General features: G+C 43.6%; 1 long non-coding RNA gene across 1 annotated transcript; it reads left to right on the top strand.

Moving 5' to 3' along the window:
- The first annotated feature begins 338 nt into the window (after positions 1 to 338).
- LOC117757659 lies at positions 339 to 8,477 on the top strand. Its single transcript, XR_004613172.1, has 3 exons — positions 339 to 749; positions 7,544 to 7,839; positions 8,266 to 8,477. It is a non-coding gene; the product is annotated as an uncharacterized LOC117757659 (long non-coding RNA).
- Positions 8,478 to 26,767: the final 18,290 nt, after the last annotated feature.

Here is a 26,767-nt window from a genome sequence, read left to right on the forward strand (position 1 = left end):
TCCTTAGACTAACTGGTTTCATTAGCAAGATGCTACCGAGGATGAGGGGCATCACGGCTGAAGACGCCCCGAGATGCTACAGCAGCGCGCAAGACGAGGGGTTTAGGAATCATAGGGGCGCTGTGACCAGAAGAAAAATGTACAATTTCCTGCAAAGTAAAAACACATTTTAAGAGGTCTGTTAAAACTTGGACAATATATCGTCAGATTTGTAAAAATTATTGACATTTAATGTTTAATGGGGACAGTGTGACCTGCAATCATCTGATAGCTCAAACAAAAAGTAACACAGTTTTTGGGGGTTTCACACAAGTCCTAACAATGACTGTTTTGAAAGATGTCGGCCAGAAGGTGACGCGAGAATCTAAATACGTCACAGGCGGCGCTGAGAACCCTTTTTCCCCGCCCCTCGCTTTTCCGGCGCTGCACTCCAGTTCTATCTATAATCTCCTGCTCAATCCCGGTGACATGACTCTCATACAGAATTACATCGCACAGGCTACTCAGGGCGCTCTCAGAGAGGAGATGAGAGGAGGCGTGTGGACAGAGCTGAACATTACCCTGAATCTACAAAGCACTTCGGCGCAATGGTCCTGATTGTATTTGTAGTTTTTGTCGTTGGAGCAGCAGAGAAAAACGGGGGAAATAACTGTAAATGAAGGAGACGAGGCTGAAAGACGAAGACAGAATAAATCCGGACAGAAGAACGGAGAGAGTAGTGAGTGAATGGACGTTGGAAAGCGTCCACGGTGTGTAATTCACGTCTATTTCCCAACAGCAGGCAAATGAATCACATATTCAAAAGAGGGGGAAAAAAAGGAAAAGTCATCTCAAAATAGTTACCCCCCCCTCCATTATGTATGCATGTGCGGCTTTTTCCCCCTCTGTGAGACAAAGGGCACACATCAAGGGCGTTTTATTATCAAGCATGTGAGTCCCATGTGCTGCCGCACGGAAATAGATCACAAGTCTTTTCGCCAGTGGAGTTGTGCCTCATCAAAGCGAATCTATTCTCCGCGCACGCAAAAAAATAAAAAAACGCTGATCCAAAAATAATGCGCCTTGTTCCGTGGAGAGCTGGTAATAAGGACATGAGGGAGGAAATGTGAATGAAACCAGTTGAGTGGCAGGGCCCTGGAGGAGCTATTTTTGGGGGAGAAGTTCCTGAATAAGCCAGTTATGTATTCACAGGGATGATTCAGTTGTTCGGTGACCTTTGGGTTGACAACGCATGCACACAAGGAGGCAGAGAAATGCAAGGCAACAGATATATATACAAAAAAAGACAACTTTAGCCCTCAGGAGTCTGCAATCATGGCGTGTAATGAAATGTGCATTGGGTCCAAAAATTATAATATACTACATAATAATTGCCTGGTCATGTCGGCAATGTTGTGCTGAGGAGAAAATAACATCGGCAAGGTTGAGTAGCCCAAAATAGCCGAGGAGGATATAAATGCTTCCCAAAAGTGAAGCCAAAATCATCTAGAGCTTCCCCTAGTGGCAGGCTGTAGTATAGGTCATACACCCCGCCTCCTCCCTGTTACATTCTTCCTCAAAGACGGTTTCTGTAATTTGAGGTAGTTCTTGTCACACTGATGCTAACTTTTCCGTTGGGGGTTTACCGCACACACACCAACCAGGAGGAGACCCAAGGGTGGACCCAGAACTCGCCGGAGGGATCATATATATGCGATCTGGCCTGGGACCGCCTCAGGTTCCCCCAGGAAAAGGTGTAAAGCACGACAGGGGAGAGGAAGGCCTGGAATACCGTTGGTTAGCTACCACCTCGACCTGAAGTTGCATGAGTGGAAAACAATGGATGGGTGGATAGTTATTTGATGTTTATTAAAATGTGATTGTTGAGTCCATCCCCAGAATCGCTACATACCCAGACTCTACAGCAAGTCGAGTGGAGGTAAACCAGCACATGGTTAAAGTATATATATTTAACATGACACCATCTATAGTTACAATGGCAGGTATGAAACCTGGCAGTCTCCGAGCTCTCAGACGGCACCGAGCTAAACGGGTTATGTAAGGATGTTGTTAAAGTCGGTGGATAATTGAGCTGATGAGGCTGACATTTGGAGCCTGGAGACGAGGGTGTGGTGCGGTGGAGGGAGGGATGTGTCGTGGAAAGAGATGTAATTACTCTGTATGTTACGGAGGAGGAAAAGGAGCCAGGGCCGGGGAGTTGGAATCCGAGTTTAGCACCGGAATCATCCTACACCTACTGGAGCTCCTCGAGTAGGAACTGTGAGGCACGCAGACACAAATATTCACACAGTTTCACAGCAGCTCCTTCAAATGGGTTTGAAACTATCATTTAACATTTAACGTAAAGAAAAAATATTCATATATATATATTTTTTTCTTAATTCAGGCTCTTTACATTAGCTTGTATTTGTGTTTTCTTTTTATTCATAGTTATAACATCCGCAAAGGAGGTTGCGTTTTCTTTGGCATTTGTTTGTCTGTTACTTAGCAACATGCAAAAACTACTGCTCTGATTTCCAAGAAACTCAGTGGAAGTTACATTTTGGTTCACATGCGGATCAGGGGACGTTTCCAAGAATTAGTTTTCACTTTCTTTATCATTGCAAGGTTGTTTTTTTGACATTTTTGCAAATTTCCAAGAGAATGAAACGTGGATCTAGATAAACAAAATTTAGTGTAATGTATTTATGAGTGTGCTGAGTGCCATTCTAGCTTGTGATAAAGTTTATGGTTAAACTCTAAACTCTAAAATGTCAAGCTTCAATTCCCTTTAGTTGTATAACAACATCTCAGGGATCATTTGCCAACTTTATACAAATCGGAATCAGACATTTTTTACTCTCTAATATCAGTATCTATATTGCCCCCCCCCCATCCCCCCCAAATAAAGCTGATTTCATTATCTCCTCTTAGTAAATGATAATGTTAAACGGTCACTCATAAACTGTGCACGCTGAGGAGCAGTAAATTCTTGCATCATCAGCAACCACCAGGCCTAATGAGCATGTTCATAACGAGACTGCAGACGGCTGCAGTTACTCATTTACCGACACTCCCCGTAACTGCACTGTATCATCGACGGTCCGCAGCTGATTCAGCAGCAGCGCTCTGGCAATCGCAGAGCGTTGGAAAATCATACCGCGACGACGACAACAACAACAGCAACACACAAACGTGGGCGCACGAGAACGGCCACGTTGACCTCCAGCGTGACGCGTGCCCTGCAGTTGTGCCGCGGCCTGAGCAGCATGACTTCACCGGGTTTCATGCCGCTCGCCGTGACAGATGGTTCAGTTTCACCGTTGTGGGCGATCTGCCGGGGTGACGATAAGGATTAAATGAAATTATAGCCGAGAAAGACTGTCAATTTGCGCAAGTGAGTGGGACACACACACACACACACATAATGAAAAGACAGCTCTGCGGGGGAGACCACTGTGACAGGTGTCCTTTATGGTGGCGAGGATGACCCATTAGAGGCCCCCCCCCTCTCAGCCGACCCCGCACGTGACTCAATATGACGGATGCCTCACCTCTGATATACAAGGCAGCTGTATAAATATATGCAATATGCTAATTAATATAAATGTGCACACAAAAATCCCATTTGCACACATGCTATGCATTGATCAATTATGTGTGCAGTGCGGAATGTGCATAGCAACATTATTGTGCACGGCAACTGGGGCATGTGAATATGCTTGTGCAGCTTTGTTTGCATAACCCACCCCCACATACAAACACACACACACACACACACAGACACACACACACAGAAACATACATTTATTTTTCCTGCAAGCCTTCAAATTGATTTATCCATTTGATGCTCTGTGAAGTGTGAACTCAAACAGGCCTGCTCCGGGACAAACACACACATTCTCTCTCGAATCGAGTCATTAGTCGTGGTGAAAATGCAGGAGGAGATCTATTGTGAGGCCTCAACAGTGAGCAACGTGCAGGTATACTTCAAACCGAGAGAGCGAGGAAGAGCCAATACTTCGGATCCCCCCAAAAAGACACAACAAAGATGGCGACTGCAATGCAACAATCAAAGCAGCAGAGATTCATCCATCAGTCAGAGCTGAGTCAACACCAACACTTTTATTGAGTATTATTACTGCCAAAGATTCTGCTTTCAAACCAAGAGAGCGCAACTAAAGCCACATTTACTGTGAGGGGGAGTAACATAGATGTGAACAGCAGTCGCGTTTAGCTGTTTGTCGACAGAGTAGAACTTTCTGACTCATCAATACTGTTACTAAATAAATGGTATTTTACTTAATAATGTATTTACTTGTTTTTGTTTGTTTCTTTTGTTAATGTTTTAAAAGTGATGATAATAAAATCTAAACAAAAATAGCATCTTTCCTCTTAATACAAAAGTATTTTGTGTAACTTTTCTCTTTCTCCTCTTTCTTTCCTTAAAGTTGTTAATTGTATATAAATTTGGGTCTACATACAGTGCTTTGGCAATACTGCATCCCATGCTTATAAAGATGTTAAAATAAATATGACAGTGGAGAGTTCTACACCAAACACACATCTAATCAGCAGCCAAACCCCTGAGATCAACTCAATCAGGTAGCCAAGATTACAAAATGAGACTTTTTTTAAACAAAATAATCAGAAAATCGATTTAAAAATCCTACTAAACTAAAACCATAAAATGTCAAGTATCAAAAAATGGATGAAACTAAATCTTGTGGACCATCGTAAACATTTGGGGACGACAAATTGTTGCGCATTGGTTAAACCGACTGCTGCTGAACTCAAACCACAGAGTAAAAGTGGCTGTGGACGTAGAGCTTCACCTTTATAATCAGATAGCGAAAGACTATTATTTCACATGCTGAACACAACTGACCTGCAGCGGGAGTGAAGAAGTGTTGGATGTTAATGAGGACTGGTAGAGAAGAAGAGAGAAACCTATGCGGCAGAGGAGGCACCTAATATTCCACAGTTTGCTACCAGGAATTTTGTAACGTGCATTTTAAACTGAAGCTTGTCTTCTTGTTTGGCCGTTTTCTAAATTGAATTAAATCAATTTTAACTGCCTTGTTATATATCAGCATATTAGATATTTACACCGCTGACTAATTCACTTAATTTGCCGTGCACGTGTGTGGGTGCGTGCACGTGTGTGTGTGTGTGTGAGAGAGAGAGAGACAGGGAGATTATCCTTGAAGGGGCAGTGTGATGTGATTATAATCAAATGTGAAAACCACATTAAGTCACAAAACCGCCCACAATCTTTTGCAGACTTGCGTTAGCGTCACGAGAGGAGACCGCACAAACACACACGTGCACACATGCATGCACAAACTCACAAATGTACTCAGACACGGAGCCCACTCTGCCTTCCCCCTGCTACATTTCAGAGGTAGGGACCTTTTCACTGAAGAGAGCGGCAGAACATCACGGAGAGAACGATTGAACTAAAACATAAAACAATTTCTTCCTACACGGTTGCCCTGATTTTAGCCTCAGGTTATACATGCGGCTGCTTCCTCTTAATTTGCTCCCATCAATGTTTCAGTCGGAATCAAACTCGGCAGTTTGGCCTCGTTTAGTTTTCTGCTGGTTTTTTTTGGTGGCAACACTGCAGCGCGTCGTCCTGTCGCTCGAACACTGCGGGTGTAACTGTCAGTTGGAGTCAGTGGGCTGAAAGTGGACGGTTGTACACGCACGTAGTTAAAGCTGGAAACAAAATAGTTTGCGTGACGCGTTGTCTGGTGTCACCTGACACTTTGAGTACAGCAGCAAGAAATGGAAATACCAACACACTCTTTTGCATAGTATGTAAAGAAATAAGTAATTGTAGAAGAATATAAGAAAGACCTTAAGAGTAGAGCTATAGTTAAATCAAAAGCCTAAACACTCCTCTGTGTATGTGCTGCCTTAAAATGGAGTTGTATTTACTCGAGGAGCCCATATGAGTTTGCGTCCAGTACCTTAGAATACGCTAAAACCTTTGCTTTCAGTTTTCAGTTAATTTATTTGTTGGATGATACGTTTATATATATTAAGTGATGAACTGTATCCTGAGGAACAGTTCATCACTTAATATTAACCGGTGCCGCGGCCTGCTGAGCTGAAGTGTGACCTCTGAGAAGGTCATCGTGGGTTGTGTCTCACTTCAGGAAGAAGAAAAGGGGTTACCATGGCAACAGCAAGTTACAGTTCATCGTTTTTTACAGCCTGGAGGAATCACTTGATCTTCTTCATCCAGAAAAACCTCCCCGTCGACACTGCACATCCTCGAGTCCTCAACAACACACCCGAGTTGGAATTTGATTGGATGAGCGGGTGTCGAGAAAATAAAATACAGGAAGACGGACAGATGTTCCTCCATTTAAAGAAAGATAATAATCAGTTAAATTGGTCAGTTTTATTTTTGAAAGTGGAAACCGCTTTGCTACTGCTGCATCACTTTAATTTGACTTTTAATATTTTGGTTTCTCTTCGGTATCTCGGTTTCTGGGAACTTGTAATTTGCCGTTTTATGTAGCACTCTTGAATACTTTACTTTTATTACTCATTAATTTAGCTTTACGAAAATAAATCAGAGAGTAGCAAACATTCACACACTGATTATTTATTATTTATGATTAGAATTACTTGAAAATGTTGGTGTTTGGCCTCAATAGAGAGAACTACCGATATATGCGCAAGAAATCAAATGTAAATCTAAAATATTGCCTCTCAGAAACAGTTGGGTGTGTGTGTGTGTTGTGGGCGTCCTTCCCCCTCTCTCCTCCTGACTCCTGATCTCGGGCTCTTCCTCCCTGTTTGCTTCTCCTCCTCTCGCTGTCCTGCCTGCGTTCTCACAATAGCCGGGGCCAGACGCAGACGTGGGGCGGGAGGCGGATGTGAGAACTGAGCACCGTCAGAAGCAATTTTTATCATCTCCTCCCGCCGCTCCCCACCGACATGTCTCTCATCTCCCAACTGCTTCCAATCTCCAGCGCGCGTCCCACCCCGGCTCGTGGTACAGGCTCCTTTTAAAATGTAATCTGTTACGGATTACTGAGCACCCGCTCGAGATTTGACCCAGCAATATAATCCTTTGTGTTGATCTAACATAATCTGATTTCTCTCAATTACTTTGTCTCCAAAATACATGGAATATGAGGCTAAATGAACAATGTGCTCGCGTTGTAGACTCGTTTGAATCTAAAAAATGTCTGCAAACTGTGCACAATGACGCACAATCGCAAGATAAAACACTATTTTAATCTGCCAGTCAAATGTGTCAGTATGATCCAATATTTTTTTTTATAGTTTTAACACTAACATATTAAAGTGACCAATTTAATAAACTCAGATTACTGTAATCCTAGTACATGCTACGCGTTGTTCATTTTACCTTCACACACACCCACACACAGACACACACTCACACCACAGCCACCCACCATCTCCCCTGCAGTGATGGTTTTATCATCCCTCCTGAACACAAGGAGATGTCTTGAATTCGTTCACCGCTGCGGCTCCTATCTGACAGCCTGATGATCTGAATCGCTGCTCTTTATCTCCACAGGTTTGAGCCGAATCACAGGAAGACACAGTTCCACTTCCAACGTTATCGCAGCTCCATGACAGTCAAGGACACTGAAAATGTTGCCAGAGAGATATATATACGAGGGAGTGAATGTCATTATGGTCGTATAAATGATGCTTGGTTTAACTCTCAATATGTTTAACAGATTGTTAGAACACAAATATGTGTTTGCTACACTGCAACAAGTCTGTATCTGGGCTTTTCACATCACAAATGCTATTGAGGTGAAGCATCAAGCCAATTTTATATCATCATAAGCCAACGCATCACATAGGGTCAGTGATCTCTTTTAAATCCCTTGTTAAAACGTACTTTTATCAGAGAGCCTTCCCTGATTTTACCTGAATTTTAATTCTATTTTTATTGACTTTTGATTTTTAAAAATTAATTTAAAAGAATTCCAATGAATATTGTCTTTAAATATTTGTGATTCCTTTATTTTTTGCTGTGCCCATGATTTTATTTGCTGCCCTTGTAAAGCACTTTGTAACTTAGAATTTGAAAAATGATCTATAAATAAAGTTATTACTATTATTATTAACCTATTCTAAAAAACATAAAAAATGAATATGACAGTGCTACCATCACTGACTGTAAAACTGAATTATTTGACAAACCAGGAAGCATTTGGTTCGATATTTGGCATAAATAAGCTATTTATTTACTGGTGTACTCTTTTTTAAAATCAATGTGTGCTGCAGATGCTGCTGTGAAACAGACCGACTCCGATGGGGACACAGATCAGGGTCAAAGCTCACACACTCCGACTGACAGAGATGCTCACACACTCCGACACCTGATCGTCTATTTTCAAAGCCTCCGGGCGTCTGCACGCTGCGCCGGGAAATTTCGGCAATCTTAAAAGTTCACACTGCACAACATGGATCTAATAAACTTTGATGTTTGTGGACTGCAGGATTATGACACCGGCTGAATGTTTGGCTACGAGCGAGTGAAACGTCATCAGTGTGCGTCATCCTTCTGTGTCATCCTTCTGTGTCATCCTTCTGCGTCATCCTGCTGCGCTACTGAATGAGGATTAAAACTTACTGAAGTACTACATCTAAGTATAATTTAAGGTACTTGTATTTTGACTCAATGCTTTTTTGCTACTTTACACCTCAACTACACTACACTTCAATGTAAAAGTTGTACTTTTTATTTTATTTTGCTGATTTAAATATTATGCAATTCGTTATGTATCGATATACTTAGAAAGATGTCATCAGCAAAACACCAAAAAAGAAAATATTAACATATATAACTAATAATGTAGTATAATTGAACGTTAAATTTAGCTCCACCTCACTACTTAATTAGATAGTAATTATCTAGTGTTTTTCTGTTTCTCTTCTTTTTGGTGGTACGACTTTTGATATTTAAGTTCATTTTCCTCATGAAACGTCTGTATTTATTGACGTGATGAAGTATTTTTACATCAGTGTATTCAATCAATATTTCTTTCCGCCCCCACATGTACACAATGTGGTCAAATGTCAAGATGTATATATAGATTGTTTCCTACAGTTCAGGAACAAAACTGTCGGATACACATCTGAATTCATTCACCAGCCTGAGGGAGGAGAAGAATATCAGCATCAGTATTTATAGCCCTTTCTCGACACTAGGAATAATATTTCTCACACGTAAACACACACACACGATGTGACTGCGATGTGCCTCGTCTCGCTCGAGGCAGATCTTCCAGCAGTGAGTGTGGATGAGCTGACCCACGACATGAAGGCATGTTTTAAACATCTTTAAAACAAATGATGTTTCCCTTCGTTGTTTTCCAGCTGCGGCGCCTCTCACGTGCGCGGAGCAGTTCCAGGCATCTATAAGGAGAACAGAAATTACGTCAGCAGCCATGAGGCGGATAAATCCTGCTGGACTTCACAAGAATGACTAATGCAGCACATCTTTCGAGCATCATCCGCGTGTTTGGCTGTAATGACAGTGATGACCTTCCCAGGTCTTGCAATCTATCGATCCCCATCTTCAAACCACATTCAGGCCAGATAGGAGTCTATAACAGTGCCCTGGTAATGCAATATGGGATGCATGTCCCTCATTTGTCATGGCAACCAGACTTAGATGAGTTAAATATAGAGGCTTCCGGTTTAGCGGAGGAGGGTTTTAAAGGTCTATTCTTAGATTTTAGAGCTGGTTTATGCACAGCAGCGCGCAAGCTGCCCTCTGTATCAAAGCAGATGATGACATTTCAGCAAATCAAATTTTGAGTTTTTCTCTTTTAAATGCAAAAGTACACAGAAATAAAAACTCGTGCTGCATCCATCTCAAAACACAGTGTCCATATCCAGTCTCTTATTTTAGAAAAATATATTAAATTAGTATGTCGGTGGAGGAAGTTACTAGAAATGACTATTGTACAATCCCACACGATTCAAAAAGAATCTCAATGAGTTCCTGCATTCACTATAGCAACTGTAATTTTCATAGTGAATGTAAATATGTGTTTGTATTCCCTGAACTGATTTTTCTATGCAGTACATACCACTATTAAAATATAAGCTGAAATGATTAGTTGATTAATAACCAACAATATTCGACAGAAAATGAATTAAAATAGAATTTGCGCAGAAATAAGATGGTGCACAACCACAGACTGCATATAACACTGGACATCGTGAAGTGAAGCCAGTATGTCTGGTGACTGTCTTATAAACCCCACCTCCTCCATGTTAGCAAATGGGACAAATGCGCAAACTAAAAAGTATCAGATCATTTATCTTGCTTCTTGTTTTTTGTTCAGCTGGAGGATTCTGACAATGCGTCGTCCATTTCTATTTACTGTACGGACAATTAAACATTGAGTGAGGCAATGACAACTCATCACCATTTCCAGGCAATTAATCAGCTCAATTAAGTTGGATTGATTTGTTATTGGGAGTAAAATGGGTTTAGTTTAGCACTTTTAATAGCATCAGCCAACACTGTCAGAAATCCCGTGCCGACATACTACATGTGAGATTTATTTTATTGAATCTAAAACCTTAGTATGTGGTCAGCTTACTATTAAAGAGAAATACAGGAGTGTGCACTACACAAGCGCTGAAGTAGTGAGGACCACAACAGAGCAGTGTGAACCTACAGGGAGAGTGAAGTATCGTTACTGGTACCAGTGCCGTGTGATGTCAAACTTGAAACCTGGAAAGAGGAGGATTTCCTGTGTGATGGACTGACACGATACTAACGACCAATTACAGTGAAACTAGTAGAAATAGCAAGATCAACCATCAACACCCCGTGACAGGTGCTACACACCTACACACACACACTCACGCAAGCACTGGGGCTCAGGTGTTTTCTGGGACTTACACACTTGCGATGTGCCATGTGCCTGGCTGTCTCCCCTGCCAACAGCACACAACACACACACACACACACTCACCCACCCACAAACTAAGCGAAAAAGCACACACTCATGCAGCCTGCAGGCAGGTTTAGAGCCCACACAAACCCATACGCACGCATGCAAACCTTACACACAGTGACACTATCCCCTGGCCTTGGATGCCAAAGGAAGCAGTACAAGTGTGTGTGTGTGTGTGTGTGTGTGTGTGTGTGTGTGTGTGTGTGTGTGTGTCGACAGATGATATGCTTAAAACTGACACCACCCACACTCTCCCAGTGACAGCAGGTTTCATCACAGGGCCCGGACCTTTGTGAACTTGGACGGTGCGCAGTGGATGGGGAACAAAACAATTTGTCATGGTTACCTTTTCACACATGCAGCCGCAGCACAAGTTCTGCAATGGAAAAAATTATTTGTTTCCATGCCGTGCATAATTTATCGACTGCAACATTTTAAAGACAGAGGTTGTGATGCAGCTCGGACAAAATAGAGAAACGAGCGAAACTACAACACGAAGGATATATCCTCTTGTTTTGACATTTGATAATTTAATCTTCCTTTTCATTTAGCTCCATTATCAAGCTTTTAATACCTCTACTAAGGAGGTTTTCATCCCTGCCTGTTTGTTTGTTTCTGTCTGTGGTGGTGGTGGTGGTGGGAAATGGGCCAAGATAGAAACCATTCAATTTTAGCACAGATCCAGCAAAGAGTTTCCCTTTTCTTTAACATTGTGAGATCATTTAACCAGTTTAGCAGTGAACAATTCAACAATCTTGATGAAAAAAATATTTAGGGGACTGATATTTATGAGCGTGTGAAATTTAATATAGGCTGATTAAATTTCACTGTTGGGCCTTGTGGGGAGTTTTACTAGTTTGGTTTACGACTTAACTTTCTTCTTATTCCGCCACCCACACAAGCAACATGACCTTATAAATTAACAAAACAGCTGTATAAAAATTCATAAATGCAGATTCAAACCCAGTCAAGCCAACAACATCAATAAAAGTGAGACTTTTACCCTGCATGAATACAACTTTTTTCATGCAGGGTCAGGACCCGTTATTAAAAAGGAACTTTGAAATAATTCACGACCGTGTGTGAATTAGTTCCTGCGGTGACCTTTGCTGTGGATTAAATCATTTGGAGAATCAAAGCAGCATTACGAGTGCCCCCTGCATTATTGGATGAAATTGCATTTCATAACCAATGCGTGGTGAGATTGCGAATTTAACCTCAAAGCAGCGACGTGAGTCAGCGACCCCTTTTACACAGGCAGGAGGGAAAGCGAGCGACTGTTCTTTCTCCTGCTTCGCACACATCCATCGCGGCGTTACATAACGAGACCATCTCTTCACTCTCTACTCTCAGGACGTCAGTCAGGAATCGCTGCGAACAAAAGGTTCGAGAGCTTGAGTTTTGACTCAATTAATTGTCACGCCGCGAGACTGGATTCCTCTCCGAGCTGCGTCTGAGCGAGCGTGATAGGAAACGCTTCCCTTTCATACGTGTGCCGTGCCAGCACTTGACATGTCGCCCGCATTGTTCTGCAACAGAGGCTGGGTGTCACATTAGTTAAGGCGGTATAGCCGCTGCTAGTTGGAGATCTGACGTGCTGGTAATTAGTTTTCCTTGGCACAGCGGAGGCAGGTGGGGAGGAGAGTCGGAGAGTTGACAATACCAGCTGTCAGAGTGCCAGGTACCTCGGCTTCAGCTCCGTCCTCCACGGTTTTTTTTACCGCCTCTCCCATTGAGACACTCTCCCCTTCCCATTCTCTCTCTCCTCATCCTTGAGACGGATGATAAGGTGATGAGCAAATTTCACAACTTCAGTCGGTGGTAAATATAGAGACGTTCCTGGTGGACCAGCGGACTAACACACAAACCGTGTAACTGGGGCGTCACAAAGCAATCTCAGCCAGGACAGAGTGTGGTTTTGCAAAAGAGAAATACAGCGATAAAAGTCCTGGAAATGTAAGTAAGGTGTCACATGCTATTTCCAACGACCCAAAGGACCATGTCACACTCCTGTCAGAGATTTCTGTCAACAGCGAGTAGCTTGTTAACTTATTCGACCGCTTTGTATTTTTTACTCTAGGAAAGAAATGTGAAGGAGCCCGGAGGAAAGAGTGTAAAGCTGCTGCTGCAAAGTTATAAATACACAAAAGTTTTATACGTTGAAGCTGAACGTTGTTACGAACTTGCTACGAGATCATTACAATCATTACCCAATGCAATTACTGTGAATTATTCAAGAGTTGAGTGAATATCTTATCTTTACGTCTTATATTTATGATTTGATTTTTTTTTTTATTTGGTTAAAGGGTAAGACTGGTGTTATTTTATACTTTCCACCTACTCTCAACAAATCCCATTAAAAGACCAAAACCAATAATGTGCTAGTAAACCACAAAACTTTCCAACTTTTCAACCCTTTGACCCTCAACTTACGTTAGCTATGCATTGTCATAAAAACATTAACTATATCAGGATTTAGCTGCACAGAAAACATCTGTTCATTGTTGATTTGTTGTCCTTTAATGCAATTTATTACCAGAACAACAATTTCCAGACCTCTTTGGATCAGACCCACCAGACCCCTCTGGGTCAAGTTGACACGACCATTCCTCTTGTCCCCCTCAGTGTTGTGAATACTCCACTTAATCCCTGGAAGGCATAATTGATGAATTCACAATTTCACACAATCACACCCAGCGTTCGTCTAATCCTTCTTATTTGACAGCTAAAACGCAGAGTGAGACAATGACACACAAATGGGAATGGAGGGATGATGGGGGGGTGGGGAGACGTACAAAAAGGTTGATCTATTTCCGGACTGGTAATCTGTCTGGAACACACAACCGTCAGCGACGCCACATGTGTCTTTACATGTCACCATGACACCATGGAGGCGCACTCAGTGGTGGGGATGAGCTCCAGAGAGAAATAGATCAGAGAAATCAATGGATGCAGGAGCTTTTCTTAGCGTGGACTCACTTCACAGGCCTGCAGCACACATCACAGGGCAGCTCGAGTGTGTGTGTGTACAGTGTGTGGGCCCCGTGTTTGTCGTGTAAAGACAAAGCAAAGGATACTACAGCCGCAGAGTTATTGTGTATACTATAGGCTTTACTGTACTGTACTTCCACCATGCTTGTTCGTCTTCACGGAGGAATTCGGAGCACTGACATTAAGGGGGAGGTGGGGGACAGACAGTGGGTGGTCCGAAGGTCGATGTGCGTGACGGATGAACCGTGACCCTTTGGTATTCTCACATCAAGAACATCATCGCTGGGACCTGGAGAGAGTAAATGCTAAGAATAAAATGTGGAGCGTCTCCCCTGGCGGACGGTCTGTGTGGAAAATAGAGCAAGTGAACACCAGACAGTGAAATTTAACACAGCGCGAGTTTGACAGGGTTACGATCACCGACGCTCGCCAGTCCTCACGAGCACTATTTGGATTTAGGTTATAGAACTGATAAATAGGCGACTGCAGAAGTAGGTCGATAAAGTCATGAAGTCTTTGCTACAAACACAAAAGTAAATGTTTTAAAAAACTGGTCAGGAGCCTTGACAATAACTCCAGGACTGAAAGAGCCGGGGATGAGAAGCAGAGGAGGCTGCATTGGGGTTGAATGGACTCATCTGTGCAGGCTGATCTCAGACATTTTCAAAGAGTGAGTAAACCTATGGAGCCCTTAAGCAGCTTTCAAATATCTGGCAGAAAAGCAGGGAACGTTCACAAAAGGTGTTTTTCAAAAGGTGTTTAAGAGTTTTTATTTTTTATTGAACGATTGTAGCGTCACATCAGAATCCGTCCTGGACTAACCTTCTTGTCCTGAACGGAGGGGAATCAAAGCTTTGTTCAGCTACAAGTTGGAGTTTAAATTGACAAATGTCACCTTTTATTAGTTTTATTAGCGAACAAACCTCTACTATAGGGACAAAAACAAGATATATATTGCCCCACAATCATCAAATCATCATTTTCTAGTGATATGAAGACCGCAGCAGGATATTGTCCAGGTCAGACACCTTCACAACGAGAGGAAAAAATGTCCTGAGCATTCAGGCGAGGGGGGGGCACCTGGATCGAGCATGCAGGAGGGAGGACATGACGTAAGAGTCCCACTGCAGAAGCATAGTGTTTCTGTTTGAAGAGATAAATCAACCATCGACCCTTATCTCCAAAAGCTCTTGAAGCTTGTTGTCTTCTCAAGTTTATATCTTCTTCAGCATCTTCTCCACGAATGGCTCTTCTATCTTCTTTTTCCTCCTGAGAAATTTGTATTCTTTCAGTCAAAGAAACATCAGATTATTGGTTTCACACAGAAAACAACAGCCACCTCCTGCATAAATGTTTGTTTCTTTCCTATGAATGCGTCACTCATTACATCCCACTTCTCTGTGGGATCTCTCACAGCACAACAAGAGAATCATCGCACTCATCCAAAACTCTAATCCTCCTCCTTTTCCCTCAGAGCTCCTCCAGGACCCGACTGGCTGCTTCCCCAAAAACCACGGAAAGCAAATGAAATAACACAGCGAACCCCAATCCAAACCAATTCTCCCCAAACGGCGCAGTCGTCAGCCACCACAGATGTCGGCGCACGCTGCTCATTTGCATATGGTAATGAGGAAGATGATTAAAAAGGGAAATAAATGAGCGATTTTTGTCATCTGCCCCCCCCCCCCCCCCCCCGCCCCAGAGCTGAAACTATCCTCTTTTGTGTCGCATAACAAGCGTGGATCTCCCTGGAGAGTTGGGCCTCCAGACTACACGTGCAATCTCAACAGATCAATGTTATATTGTGCGAGTGTGTGCGTTTCTGGTGAACGTATCTCCAGAGCAAGGGGATGTTTTCCTCCGAGAGGCATTTGGTTCCCCGCGGACAGCACCGAATATTCAATGAATCACATGGTTTAGACGGCATTAAATTGATTTGGGAGCCGGCTGATGAGCAGAATGCTGCTTTTGTTTTAGCTGCATTGGCCCGACTTCCATTGATTGTGCCCCGTTCCGCGTCACAGTTGCAAGATGTCAGCAGGTAGAGAGAAAAGCACGTGTTCAAAAAATGATGCTTTCTCAGTGGAGGGGTCGACTGAGTTTTTTAGATTTACATTCCTAAGAGAGGCCCTGAAGATTTCCCGGGGCTGATGAGCATGAAGCATTTTGTGCCATTTAAAAAAAAGAACCCTTTGAATATGGGACAGCAAATCAAGCTTGTTGCACTTACTCGCGCTGTGCTTCATGACGACCCTGGCATTCAGAGAGCGGCTGAAAGCCACCGTGCAAATGAAGACAGAGCGACGTATTATTCCACAACTCTCTGCAGGGCACGCTGCCTCTCTGCCATGATGGAAAGATGCTACCTTGGCAAATAACAGCAGCGAGCTTCTCCTTTTTTTTCCGTCCCTGCTGCCGTCACTCGATTATGCACTGGCTTTTTCAATGCAGCTCTTTGTAAAGCATCAGCCCTAATGCAACGTATTCATCCTCCTTTTGCTTTCAATGGAAATGCAGTCATTTTTCATGTTTAAAAAAAAAAAAAATCTGTCAGGGTGAATCAAGGGTGACTGCTCCCTGCGTGAAGACGAAGCCGGGTTGACTTCTGTCTCCTTGAAGGGCGTCGTCGGGATCCGGGAGCGAACGTGTCTCCCCTGGGAAGTATTTTCTCAAAGTGGCTGTCCTCAACATTGGAAATTCATAAGTGGATATGCTGAAGGACGTGACATGTTATACAAACATGACAGATTAGGGGGGGGGGGGGGGGGGGGGGGGGGTGAGACCACTGCTCTGAGTCAACATTCAATGACAGAGTCAGTCTGTTGTGTTGCGTGATCCATTTTATTGGTGCTTTAATATTGATGCGTTGGTGTGTTTACACAGTAAATTGTGCTCACTCACAAACCAGAGTGTCATTGGTTGATACTATCGTGTAAATATGATAAAACTACTGCTCACACTTATTTGTTTTGAGTAGATGTAAAAATCTGTGGTGAAAATATGCGAGTTTACAATCCCAGGGACTTACAACTTTAAAAAAATATATAAATCATCTACTCTCAACTATCCCCTCATTCGTTCTCAGGTGAGACAATTGCTCTTGTGATGAATCACTCCTGAACGACGGGTCAAATTGACTCGAAGCCCATTCGGTGGCACCACGACTCTGACGCAAGTGTAAAATTGCAGACAAAATAAAAATAGAAATTTCCCCCTACAATCGGCCATTAAAATAAGTGCACTGTTTCCACGGCAACAGCACCACTCCCGGCACTGACTGACAGCCGCTCGCGCCCGACATGTGTCGCAGTATCACTTAAGAAGCGTTATTTTCTGCCTCTGTCCTACTTTCCAGTTAACACAGATCAATCCGTGATTATACGCTGCCATTGTTTTCTGTCATCGGGCAAACAGTGAATCAGACAGGCACACACACACACACACACACACACACACACACACACACACACACACACACACACACACACACACGTGAGAGCCTCGTACAGCAGTGTGTTGTGCTCTGTGTGCATTGAGGTGTATTGACGCTTCTATCAATAGCAGAGCGCTCCATGCCTGCTCCTCTGAGCACTCACTTAGACGCACATTCAGTCGGCTGTGGGAGACTTTGCCTCACAACAAACCCCCTTTTCTGGCAAATTGACTCCGCTTCTCGGTTTCATTTGGGTTGAGATTCCCTTAACGGCACCGAACAACAAAAAGAACGCCCGGATGTAACGTTCTTCTTAACGTGAGCACACATGTGTACTCAGCGAGCAAGTGAGCTGGCAGGAGAGATAGATTATGCTTTGCTTATTCTCTCACCTTTTATTGTGGTTTAGTTGCAGGGTGACTAAAATCCTTCAGCACCATAAACAACACCAGAAAGGCAGGGAAAAGGATGGAAGTGTATTTATAATATATAATTGAACTATATGGAATAGGAAAAGTTGGAAAAGCAAAACAGCTGCCTGCCTCGTTTGACATCGCACAAGCTTTAAGTTACAGATACGTAAGTGATTATGCATCTTTTTCAACATTTAGCGAGAATCAAATACACTGAGGTGAAGAGCGAAGTGGTGTTTCTGTCACCACGGAGACCAGGGAGAGGCTGTTGTGGTAAATGTGAGGAGTCAGTGACGGGAACGAGCCGTGGCTGGAATAACCAGAGTGGGAAAAGTTTTTCGCTGACAGAGAGCTGCTCGGCCCTCTGTTCTAACGGGGGCTCTCATGTTTATTCATTTTGGCATCACGGCCCGAGAGGTCAACAGAGGAGTGTTTACAGAAATTCCCCAATTCCCATAATGATATGAAGGCAAAATATGCCATCACAATACAAGGACGCTGCCAAGTTCAAGCCCTTTGAGGTCTCTTCATCTAATCGTTAATTTACCAGAATAACCATGAAATTATACCAGCTACATTTCCGCCGAGGCATTTGAAAAGCTTTGTTTACAAAGCTGGAACGTTTAAATGCATTGTTTAGACACTGACACGACCTTTGGCCGACCTCGAACATTCAGGCTTTAACAACTGCTGATGTGACCTTTTGAGTTTTTAAGTTGACAAGGGCAGATCTGGAGCAGCATCACCTGGCTACACCCCCACACCAACAGCACAATGGCCGCTGGATGTTTGGGATGGAATGTCAGCCTCGGTGCGGCCCGGCGTGTCAACGTTCCCCCCTCGACAGCCAGGAAGCGCGAGATCACTGTGAGGCGCTCGCGTGTTTAGCCTCACACTCGCCAAATGCAGTCGAACTTTCAATTAACGCGCACGCAAAACACAGTCGACCCTTGGTACGCTCGTCGACACATCCGGCTAAACGCGACAAATGAGCAGTGACACTCGCATGCACGCACAAAGTAGCATCTCTGATATCGACACCGACATCACACCACCCTCTTGTCGCACCTTCTTTCTTCAAATGTCATATGTGAAGTGCTCGCGTCCCAGGGACAATGAGGGGTATAGGGTTTCCTGGTAAGACTTAGCGGCACCCAAACTTAGAACTGACTCCCTAAGGATGTTAGTATGTGTGTGTGAGCGTTTGTGTGTTGTGTGTGTGTTTGTCTGTTGATAGGAGATAGATGTACACCAAACAGTAAAATTAGCTTCTTACCAGCAGCCTTTGAGAGCATGTTCCAGTAATACCCTTCATGTGTTGTGGAGGTAGAATACCTACACTACACACACACACACACACACACACACAGAGACACTTTCCCTTATGTAGGATTTACTTCCAGGCGTCCTTTACATTGGAATGATTGTTAAGCAATACATCCACTAGAGGGCAGCGCAGAGTTTGTGAAATTGAAATTCCTCCCTCGCATCTTATGATGTCACTTGAACTACTGGCTTCACTGCCCCCCCCGCGACTTTTGGTGGTACTGCATTTTGTCCTTATCGGTAAGCTTTCAGAAGAAGAAGGCTCAACCTGTTTCCGTAATCGTATCTAAAGTTGAGCATAAATGAGCCTTAATAAGTACAAGTCCAACATGTTTTTATAAAAAATATATCGTAACTACTCTGATAAGTTATGGATTGTTCAAGTAATTGTTTTTGAACAAACATACTAGAAAAATATGCTGATAGGGGAGAGAAAGCAAGGTAAATATGGGAAATAATGATGGATACTTTTCATTATTTTATGACCCAAAAGATGAATTGAGAAAATTCTTGACATATTTTGCGTAATATTAATTAAGTCATTTATTTGCAATTGCTGGGAGCATCAAAAAAAGCAGCAAACTCGTCTATTAGCTGGAGTTTTCGGGGGGCGATAAAGGATCACTGGGTGTTTTCAGCCCACCTTCTCCTTTTGTCTCACATGCATTCATTTGGTTAATCTTTAAAATCCCTCCACTCTGTCAGTGTCGCTCCTGGTAAACACAGTGATGAAGAGCTTACAAGTCAAACCCTGTGAAACACAGGAACTCTGATGGGCTTTGATTTATGTGTTGGGGCCCGCGGAATGACGGAGCTGATGCGATCTCATCTCACTGGAGCTCCTGCGTGTCTACACTGCCACTAATGACCTATGGAAGGAAATGACACGATCCAGTCATCTTTACGCAATCACTATCAATCACGTCCACCTTTACCTCCAGAAGATATTGGTGCTAATGAAACGGAGCGGGAGCGAGGAGACTGTCAAAGTGGGAACAACAGCTTTCAGTCCCTGTTTACCTGCTCTGCTAAAGGTTATCCTGTATCTGTGACACCATGATAATCCCAATTTAAGTAACTGTAACGCTAACAGTCCTCATTCTGTCTAACTACGCATTCTTATGTTTATCCTCAGCTAGAATTTAATATAATTCCTTAATTGTCATTGCAACACCGTACAACGGTTTCAAATCCCATCGGTGCATTCACACAAACCAGAGAATCTAAAAAATAAGAATTAAAGAAATATAAGCATTTTTAAATAATTTAATAATATAGCATTTTGTCGTAAAGACGGCTTATTTGGTAATTCCGTAAAACGTCTTTCACAGACATACCAGTGATATCATATCCACGTTTATGTTTGCCGATGTGCACCGATATAAAAGTGTTTATTTCACAGAATAAATAAATCATAAAAGATGTGCATTTACACACATTTTATGGAAACAAAAATAAACGTTTATTTTCTATATGTTTATTGTTAAACTGCAAAATATCAATCCTCAATATATGTCTTTGTCATATGTGTTTGATTAGGAAGGGAATCATTGCCAATTTTTTTTTTGCACCCTAGTGGTATCGACCCCCAAAAATCCCCATTGTTCGAGTTTGACTTGATAATTCAAGTGCTTATGCTCCAAAGTTTGCTTTTTATTTTTTAATCATCTCTGCATTTCCCTGGGCTGCAGCAGCAAAGAGAGGAAACCTTCTTTAGACCAGTGAAGCCTCATGTTGACTTAAACTTTGTCAGAAACACGGGAGCTGGAGGATTGATAACACCAAGCTAACCTAAGTCAGGTTAGTTTGGTGTTTTAATGAAAAGCTGCAAACACATTGATGAGATATTAACTTTGCTTCCACAATTTTGAGTCTCGTACAAAGCAGCATCTTCTTGACAGGTTCAATCTAAAGAGGGCAGTGGCAAATTATTTTGTTCTTAAAAGATAAGGAAAGCAAATCACTGCTATTTTGAAAAATAATACGCCTTAATTCAGAGTTCACGATAATGTTTTCCTGGAACATGATTTGAAATAATGGCTGCAGGAGCGGTGCAGTGGGAGTGTGGGAGTATCCTGTGTGCACTTCTACTCGAGTGAGGAAGCTTAAAGCAGAGGTGCGGGAACACAAGAGCGGGCGAACAGGTTAATGTGAAGCAAAGCACATTATTGACAACAGGAGCGAGCTGACACTTAATTACCTGAGGCCGACAAAGCATCACACACCGAGGGCCTCACCCACGCCGGGGGAAAAACAAACGGAGCCACGCCGAGGTACAACAGACACAGTGTGACAGACACGCACGGGGTCACCACCAACACTACGCCACGTCGCCATTAATACAGTCCATCTAATCCTGCCCCTGCCACCGCTGACACTTCCCTCCCAGCACAAAGGATTAAGGAATCGCAGCAGCTTTGCACAAACTAATTCCAAAGTCATTTTTGCCAATTTCACGAGCTCGTCAAGCAAATTAATTAATGCCGCTATGTTCCCCCGGGCTGAAACACGCAGAGAAAAATTACCCCAAAAATTAGGCTGTGTTTAAGGACGATCTCGGTTTAAGCTGGTGAGCCCGGCAGGGGAAGATTTATTCCACGACACATATTTTACAGTTCTCCGCGGGGCCTGCAGGTAAAGTGGCACTTGAGTGACAAGAGCGACTTTTCAAAGCGATGTGGTATTCCATGAGAAGATGTTAAAAACATATCAGCTTAAATATAGCCCACTTATAGCCGCTACAATTGAAAAGCAGCAGCACTCACCTGAGACCCTGTTGCCCTCATCTGCCTCTGTGCTGCTGCTGGAGGTTTTTTCTGCACCTAATTTTTTTAAAAGGCAGAACAAAGTGAAACGTATTAATAAGCTTGAAACTTTTTTTGTTTCGTATATTTTCTTTCCTGGTGAAGTTGGTTATTGGGAAAGGACACTTGCACAGTCATAAGACAAAAGCAGATTCAAGCAGTAATTATACTCATTTGCAATAATTAGGCTTCGGTGAAAACAGACATAATTAGGCAAGTGGATAAATGAATCTTACTTGTAACAATTTCAATTTCTGATTATTCTTTTAAAACAAAACAATGACAGCTTCTCATGAATATAGAGGCTTTTTTGTTTTGTCTTATTTTAAGAGGGAGGTACTTCTACTTTCTTTTTTCTTTCATTCTTTGTTTCATTTTAAACAGTCTCAGATTTTTTTTGACTGCTTGTCAGGTGTTTATTTGGACTTCAGGGATTCGTAATAATAGATCTTTTATCCCAATTTTGGGATGGAAGAAAGCAAGAAAGGCAACGATACACAGTCACTCACTTTACAACCACAGTCAGTTATTCTGAGTATGTTTTAGCCACAAGCTACTGACCACATGTTACTGTGTGTTATTGTGTGTTACTGTGTATATACATAGCCAATGGATCTTGACCAAGGTCAATAATATTGGTGGCACCGAGGGGGTGCAGGCCCCCGAATCCAATTCTGCTAAGGGGCCCCACAAAGGCTAGGACCGGCTCTGATGGTAGTAAAAGACTGCATCGATCGGAGAGTCACGTCTAGATACAATCTATTATCCACAATCTACATCATGTTACATTCGAAAAAAATTGAGACCACGACCAAAATAGAAATCGCCTCATTTACTGTACAGACGGCATCACTCCCCCCGGGGGGATTTTCCATTTTTCAGCAGGTTTGCTTTTCAAATCCAGGCCATCGACACCGTGCAAGGTGGAAAATGTGCAGATGTGTTTATGTGAATAAACAACTGAACTCTAACATCTGTTAAGAGCCCGCTCAGGAAGTGATGGACACCACATCTGGAGGCCGTGCTGCAGGGCCCTGTCACACGACCGGTATTGATTACACCGGGACGTTAATGGTCACTGTTCAATATCCGTGTTTACAACAACGAGAGGCGCTTTGGAGGACACACACACATATAAATGTCTCCGTGCGAGTGTGTCAGATACAGTATAGGAGGGGAGAAAATGAGACCAGGGGAAGGACGAGTGGATGCAGACAAAATGGGGGCAGGAGGGAAGGATTGATTTTTGCCGTTCATCCTCATCGTCTCATCCTTTACGTCCCCTGTTGTCTCTTTCTAAGACCTTGATAAGTCCCACGTCAGTCTGAAAAAAGAAAAACAGCCGAAAGAACATATATTTGTCTCCCCCCCAAAAAAACCATTAAAGCAATCTGATGAATCGTCCTTCGCTGGTGGAAGGGGGGGGGGGGGGGGGGGGGGGGGAGAGCAGGGGTTGGGCAAAGAGTGCGACAGCGGCTAAAAATAACCCAGTGTGTAGGCTATGTGTATGTGCTGGTGATGCAGGAGTCTAATCAGAGCCAATCCTTCTTTTCTAACTGCAACACACACACACAAATATATGTGAATACCCTTATTAAAAACCCCCCCGACAGAGGCATGTGAGCGCCGATCGCACCGACTCTCCTTTGGTTGCTGCCCATGCGTCTCCTCCACAGGGCATTTCACTGCGCTATCTGGAACCAGAAGAGACAAGCCCCCATGTTCTGACTGGAGGCTTGAGGCTCCCAGCTCAGACAGAATTAACCGACTCTCGCTCTCTCTTCTTTTTCGCCCCCTCTCCCTCGACCCCGTCCACTTCCCTCCATCAGCTGCGGCTAAACCGAAATGCAATTCGCCACGCTCAGAGTTCAAATAAGAAAACTCCATACCCTATATCCACTGCTTATATATACTCTAAGGTGTGTGTGTGTGTGTGTGTGTGTGACAGGCTAAAGTGGCCCACTTGTGAAATAGCCAATGTGGCCCAATTATCCCAAAACAAATGTGGGTTATTTTGGCAAACATAAGGTGCTCTAGACTAGACAAGGTGTAATCTGGGTGTTAACCTTAAGTGGCCCATGTGGTAAATGATGAATAAGAACCAAATAGCACAAAACATATATGGGCCACCTTTGGCCCCTTTGGTTAGCATGCGGCAGTGCTGTGCCGTAGTTGTGGCCCAGATCTGGCAAAGAGGAGTGGACCAAGTGCCATCATTCCACACTGTATGTTGGCCGGATGACAGTGTGGCAGTGTGGGCCAGATCTGGGCCAAAACTATTTGGGAACTGACCGGGAGTTGGAATTTAGCAAAATTTACTTTTTAGATTTTTGCTTTACACGATGCCAACTCATCAAGATCTGAATCTATTTCTTAAGAGTTTATTTTTAAAGGTTGAATATTGTGGTTTGGAATTGGATAACGGTGTAAAGCTCAAGACTCAAAATCATATAGCTGCTTAAGCCATAGTTTAAGATATAGCTTAAAGTATTAGAGCAATCAGAGCAGGTTAGAGCAATGGCCAATCAAAATGTCTGTGCACGTCCCTGTGTGCTGTGTGTGTGTGTGTGTGTGTGTGTGTGTGTGTGTGTGTGTGTGTGTGTGTGTGTGTGTGTGTGTGTGTGTGTACTGGGGACTAGTGTACACAACCAAACCCAGGCCAGGCCTCGGTCCATGCCAGGAGCAGCGCTGATAAAACATTCCCCCCTTGTAGACTCCGACATGCCACGACAGATGGTGTGACATTCAGCCTCTATCAACAGAGGAGGGAAAACAGAGCGACGCGCAGGAGGACAAGAGAGATAGTGATGGAGGGAGAAGGAGGGAATCAGGTGAGAACAAGGAGCAAGTGTCAGGGGCACTTAAAGAGAGGCTTGATGCTGAGTCACAGCGCCACCATGTGGACCACGTGGGACCCAAAACCTTCCCTCTGGGTCTCTGCAGAGCTGAGAGAGGGACATGTCACAGATTTTCCACCCAGTCAACAAAATGATTTTTTGCCATGCAGGGTAAATGCATAGCCTCCCATAGTAATTTCTCCTAAATACACGCACACACACGCACAAATGCACGGTTGCACACGCATGAGCAAATCCCCACAGAGCTCTACCTGGCAACGGCATACAAACAAGATCCCCCCCCCCCACACACACACACTCCCTCTGTCTCCCACAAAACAACGCTCATGCCTGGATCGCTGTGTGTTGATCTACGCCACACCATGAAAGATTAAGAAAGAGAAATGAAAGCAAAAATGCAACAGGATACGCGGTGTTAACAAGAATCATCCTGCTGTTTGAGCAGGAGTCAGAGCACCGGGAGCATTTCTGAGCTGCACAGATTAATCAGCATAAATTAAGCCAGCCACCCAACCCAGCCATGTTGAACTACTTTTTTTTGTGTGTGTGTGTGTGTGTGTGTGTCTTCACATTAAAAAAAAAATTTTGCTCGACAATAATCCCTGTGTGGGTGGCTGGACCGGCTAAAGGCAGCGATCATGTGGCTGTGACATCCCTGCTTTGATTCCTCACTACAGACCTGTGTCACATGTAATTTGTCTCTGTCTCTGTCTGTTTGTCTGTCTCTAATGCTGGTTTCAGACACACACACAAGTCTGGACATTCTCCTGAAAATTTCTAGAGGGGCTGTATGGGAGAAGGCAAATGTCCAATTCACTTGCTCCGGGTTTTTTCCTGGTAGAATATCTCACTGAGCCCATGAAGGAAGCCCAGTGTATTAGAGTGGTCACATAATATGCATTTTCAGGCATTTTAGTATGGAAGGGGATTAAAACTGATACTGTAGAATGTAATGTAATAAGAACTATATAAAACTGAAGAAAAGTATTGTCTATGTCCCATCCACTAACATAGAGGAGGGGCGATCTATAACCTATACTGCAGCCGGCCACCAGGTGGCGATCGAGACGCTGTGGCTTCCTCTATGGGAGCTGCCATGTTTGCTTTTCAAATCCAGGCCATCAACACCGTGCAAGGTGGAAAATGTGCAGATGTGTTTATGTGAATGAACAATCTGTTAAGAGCCCGTCCAGGAAGTGATGGACACCACATCTGGAGGCCGTGCTGCAGGGCCCTGTCACAGGACCGGTATTGATTACACCGGGACGTTAATGGTCACTGTTCAATATCCGTGTTTACAACGAGAGGCGCTTTGGAGGACACACACACACATGTCTCCGTGCGAGTGTGTCAGATACAGTATAGGAGAGGAGAAAATGAGACCAGGGGAAGGAAGAGTGGATGCAGACAAAATGGGGGCGGGAGGGAAGGATTGATTTTTGCCCTTCGTCTTCATCGTCTCATCCTTTACGTCCCCTGTTGTCTCTTTCTAAGACCTTGATAAGTCCCTCGTCAGTCTGAAAAAAGAAGCCGGCCACCAGGTGGCGATCGAGACGCTGTGGCTTCCTCTATGGGAGCTGCCATGTCCATCTTTATAGAAAGTGTGTGGTATGAGCCGAGGTGATGGACCGACCAATCAAAAAGCAGATACTGCTTTCACCCTCCATCTGCGTCCCTCGCTCGTCCTGAGCAGCCGGACAAAATGATCTTAATTCGGTTTTAATTGGACTAATATAAAGTCTCAGATTGATTTAGCCTAAAGTCAAGTCTGTTCATCGATTTGAGTCAGGGGCGCGGCATGGGGGGGGGGGGGGGGGAGGGAGAGCGAGGTGTGTGTCTCGGCGTTTTGTGTGTGAGTTTTTTTTTGTAATTGCAGTGCACGAGCCTCATTAGCATTTTAGCAGCAAGCCTGGCGGGGGAGGCAGATTCACAAGATTGGCTAATGACAGAGATGAGATAATTTACAGTGAGGGTGAGGGTGCAG

Source organism: Hippoglossus hippoglossus, chromosome 23 (genome assembly GCF_009819705.1).
Source record: "Hippoglossus hippoglossus isolate fHipHip1 chromosome 23, fHipHip1.pri, whole genome shotgun sequence".
In the NCBI taxonomy this organism is placed as follows: domain Eukaryota; kingdom Metazoa; phylum Chordata; class Actinopteri; order Pleuronectiformes; family Pleuronectidae; genus Hippoglossus; species Hippoglossus hippoglossus.